The sequence below is a fragment of the Sinocyclocheilus anshuiensis genome, unplaced genomic scaffold (assembly GCF_001515605.1).
Source record: "Sinocyclocheilus anshuiensis isolate Anshui unplaced genomic scaffold, SAMN03320099.WGS_v1.1 scaffold1051, whole genome shotgun sequence".
In the NCBI taxonomy this organism is placed as follows: Eukaryota; Metazoa; Chordata; class Actinopteri; order Cypriniformes; family Cyprinidae; genus Sinocyclocheilus; species Sinocyclocheilus anshuiensis.
In genome coordinates, this window is record NW_015546234.1 from 1,599,749 (window position 1) to 1,605,205 (window position 5,457).

Here is a 5,457-nt window from a genome sequence, read left to right on the forward strand (position 1 = left end):
TTCTTTCTTTGCGTGAACATTTGGGCGGCGTTATGCAAATCTTCCCACATAGTGAGGTAGATATGTGGGGGCGTGTTAGAACGAGCCGTTTTAGGTAGGTGTGGCTGACTCTTAACTTTTATAAAGAATATCTCTTTGGATTTGAGACTTTAGTCTTTGCAACTTTACAGATCTTCTTTATGCACCAAGAGCTTGTAACACTCCAAAGAGAATGGACAAATTTAAATTGCATCATATGACCCCTTTAAATTTTGACTCGCTTTCTATTACAAATACTATAACAAAATGTTGAAAATGGTTCACTGCATTAAAATAAGAACTATTTCCTGATAAATTTTTGAACAGGATTGTGCATTAATTAAAAAAAGACATTTATGTTGACAATGATTGAAATGTAAATGCATTTTGACCTTAATGAGGACATTTTCTGCTATATAATGTGTATGTTATCCATTTATGGCAAATACTTTGGATTCAATTAACTGAAATATTCTCAACTATGGCTGTTACCTAACAATTTAAATTTGGACCAAATACAATATTATCTGTAAACAATGGACAAGGTCACACATATCATAACATAAATGGTCTGCCAGAAATAATTTGAAAATAACTGACTCATCCTGTATGTTAAATAACTGAGCTCTACTGTAACAGCCTATTCTGATGTAATTACCATTTCAAGAATTGGAGTTGAAGTGTTTTCTTCACATTCGGTGTTTCCAGAACTTTTTTGTCCCATCTAAAATAGGCCTACAAGATACATCCGAAAACACTCTTACTTCATACAAAACTCCTAAATTAGAAAATATAATAAAATATCATTAAATATAATAAATGTTGGATGCATTCATAAATCGGCGGGTCTGAACTCACATTTGAAATACCAGGGGTATTTCTGACCGTACCTATTATGTGGGGCAAGATGTGTCACTGGACAACTTTGTTTTAATTTATTTTAAATCTTATTTCTCCATCCCTAGAGGACAACATAAGCAAACTGTGACACATCTCACACCTTCCCCCACTCCCCCTATACCTATTTAAGGCTTTGACAAAATAATCTGCCCTTTATTTATTTTTTTTCTCTAAGAAACGATTGAAACAATCTCCATCTTCTCATCCCTCCCCTTCTGACAAGCACCTTAAAGGATTCTGGACATGGACCGTGGGAATAGGTAGGATGTAGCTCCATTATTTAATCATCACAAACGGGTTTGACGATGCCTTCAGATTTACCTCAGAAGCAGATGCCATTTATAGCGGCAGTCATGACACATAAACAAACGAAGCCGTTGCTGTGTGGCAGATTCTACAATTATTGTTCTGATTAACATAAACTGTCCGTTTCCTTTTCGCTCTTTTTGCTCCATACGCCCACTCAGACTCCAAACAAGATTATCTTGTGTTGGGGTTTCTGCTATCCTCTCAAAATGGCGTATTTTTGAAAATGTTACTCTTTGATTGTCTCTTTAATAAATTCATGACAGTTGCCCACAAAGTTGAACAAAGTGCACGAGAACGTCAGTTCCATTGGATTTGATTAATCTAGTAAAACAGGACATCCTTTGGTATTGCAGATTTCAAGAGGATCAATATTGACCGTGTGACAAGGTCATTAGGATTTTAAACAAAAGCATCGTATTTGCTGCCAGTTACTCTACACCAGCTCAAGACTTCACTCGTATATACTTAACATACATTGGATAAGCTGGGCCCAATGGGACGACATTATCATTATGAAAAGACCTTAAAGCTACACATTAGTGTGACAAACAAAAGCAGGGTCACGCAGAGCGGTGCGCTATTAATCATGCGCTTAAATAAAAGCAAAACGTGTTTGTTTAGCGTCATCATTAAGGATACGTGCAAAATAGGCGAGATTAAATTTAAGTCCCATGATCCATGTCCCAAAACTGTCTATTTGTATAAATCATACTGACAGTAAACACTGCTGACATGTTGGGCTGGTCAACTTATTCCAGAGAAGACGATAGACGCGAATAAAGACTGAAAAACTGAACAAAAAGTATATTTTTATCCTATAAACTAATTATGAACATGAACTGCAATGCAAATGACTATTTCGACACTGAAACTATCTTAAATCATCACTTAGGTCACTCTGTAATTAACTGTAAATGTTTTAAAGGGAACAATAAGAGTGAACGGGCAGACACCTTTACACAATTTGTACAAGCAATATTCACAGAGCTGGTTTGTCAACATTGCATAAGTTTGCATGCATATGAAAAATGATTTTTTTAGTGTAATGGAGCCTGAGGTGACCTGCCACAAATTTCACAATACGCGACAGACACAATAAAAGAGCTATTTTAAACACAATACCCTAGTGTACTCCACAGGGCCATGACTGGAAAAGATTTACACTATGGCAAGATAATGAACTGAGACATTTGTTTTGAATATTATCAGTAATTTCCAATCCATTTAAAGATCACACAACCCCCCTTCTGAGATCCCTTCACTGGCTTCCGATTAATTTTAGAATTGAGTTTAAAATTGTATTACTGGTATATAAATCATTAAATGATTTAGCACCTTCTTATTTGTCCGATCTACTTCACCCCTATCTCCCACCAGAGGCCTTAGATCCAAAGATAAACCCAAAATCCAGCTAAAACCGAGGGGTAACCGAGCCTTTGAAGTGGCCGGCCCGACACGGTCTCATCTGAATCAAGAGAAAAATATGTACAAGTATGGTTTTTAAGTAAAATGCATATGGTCTGGGATTTTGATGTGAGGACAACACTGGAGGAAGCTTTATTATGGATTATGAGCAAGTGATGCAATGCTAAATTTCTCCAAATCTGATCTGAACTATTGCTTTGACAAATTGGAATTTGGATTAGAATTTAATTTGCCATATTAGAAATGACAAGAGTTCTATTAGTCCAATATAAACTATAACAAAGCAAAATTACATGATTTTGACAAATGATGCCGATATTGGTCCAGTTATGTAGAATACATGATTTCTCACCTGATTAGTCATATTTTTTCTAAATTATGTTAAATGTTCTGAAAAAAGATTAACACAGATTTAAATTAGATTTTCCATATGGTGATCAAAACGTTGTTTTCAAATAAATATTTGTAGAAACATTTTAATTTATTGATTATACATTTATATTTACCTTTTAAACATTCTGGGGGCATATTTTCTGGAAAGCTAAGCATTTTTCCATTATGGAGCATATAAAAACACTTTATAATTTAAGGTAATAAATTAATAAAATGTAATAAATTATATAGGCTGAATGTGAAACATGTTGGGCTGGTCAACTTATTCCAGAGAAGACGATAGACGCGAATAAAGACTGAAAAACTGAACAAAAAGTATATTTTTATCCTATAAACTAATTATGAACATGAACTGCAATGCAAATGACTATTTCGACACTGAAACTATCTTAAATCATCACTTAGGTCACTCTGTAATTAACTGTAAATGTTTTAAAGGGAACAATAAGAGTGAACGGGCAGACACCTTTACACAATTTGTACAAGCAATATTCACAGAGCTGGTTTGTCAACATTGCATAAGTTTGCATGCATATGAAAAATGATTTTTTTAGTGTAATGGAGCCTGAGGTGACCTGCCACAAATTTCACAATACGCGACAGACACAATAAAAGAGCTATTTTAAACACAATACCCTAGTGTACTCCACAGGGCCATGACTGGAAAAGATTTACACTATGGCAAGATAATGAACTGAGACATTTGTTTTGAATATTATCAGTAATTTCCAATCCATTTAAAGATCACACAACCCCCCTTCTGAGATCCCTTCACTGGCTTCCGATTAATTTTAGAATTGAGTTTAAAATTGTATTACTGGTATATAAATCATTAAATGATTTAGCACCTTCTTATTTGTCCGATCTACTTCACCCCTATCTCCCACCAGAGGCCTTAGATCCAAAGATAAACCCAAAATCCAGCTAAAACCGAGGGGTAACCGAGCCTTTGAAGTGGCCGGCCCGACACGGTCTCATCTGAATCAAGAGAAAAATATGTACAAGTATGGTTTTTAAGTAAAATGCATATGGTCTGGGATTTTGATGTGAGGACAACACTGGAGGAAGCTTTATTATGGATTATGAGCAAGTGATGCAATGCTAAATTTCTCCAAATCTGATCTGAACTATTGCTTTGACAAATTGGAATTTGGATTAGAATTTAATTTGCCATATTAGAAATGACAAGAGTTCTATTAGTCCAATATAAACTATAACAAAGCAAAATTACATGATTTTGACAAATGATGCCGATATTGGTCCCGTTATGTAGAATACATGATTTCTCACCTGATTAGTCATATTTTTTCTAAATTATGTTAAATGTTCTGAAAAAAGATTAACAGATTTAAATTAGATTTTCCATATGGTGATCAAAACGTTGTTTTCAAATAAATATTTGTAGAAACATTTTAATTTATTGATTATACATTTATATTTACCTTTTAAACATTCTGGGGGCATATTTTCTGGAAAGCTAAGCATTTTTCCATTATGGAGCATATAAAAACACTTTATAATTTAAGGTAATAAATTAATAAAATGTAATAAATTATATAGGCTGAATGTGAAACATTAACATATATTTCTGAAAACACCCATGTTTTATAATGAAAATAAAAAGTATATTCCTATATCCTTTTTGCTACATTCAGGAATTTTGAATGCTGCACAACACTATTATCTCTCTATATATCAGATATTTTGTACAAATATTGTGTACACACACACACACAGAGGAAGCTTTATTATGGATTATGAGCAAGTGATGCAATGCTAAATTTCTCCAAATCTGATCTGAACTATTGCTTTGACAAATTGGAATTTGGATTAGAATTTAATTTGCCATATTAGAAATGACAAGAGTTCTATTAGTCCAATATAAACTATAACAAAGCAAAATTACATGATTTTGACAAATGATGCCGATATTGGTCCAGTTATGTAGAATACATGATTTCTCACCTGATTAGTCATATTTTTTCTAAATTATGTTAAATGTTCTGAAAAAAGATTAACACAGATTTAAATTAGATTTTCCATATGGTGATCAAAACGTTGTTTTCAAATAAATATTTGTAGAAACATTTTAATTTATTGATTATACATTTATATTTACCTTTTAAACATTCTGGGGGCATATTTTCTGGAAAGCTAAGCATTTTTCCATTATGGAGCATATAAAAACACTTTATAATTTAAGGTAATAAATTAATAAAATGTAATAAATTATATAGGCTGAATGTGAAACATTAACATATATTTCTGAAAACACCCATGTTTTATAATGAAAATAAAAAGTATATTCCTATATCCTTTTTGCTACATTCAGGAATTTTGAATGCTGCACAACACTATTATCTCTCTATATATCAGATATTTTGTACAAATATTGTGTACACACACACACAC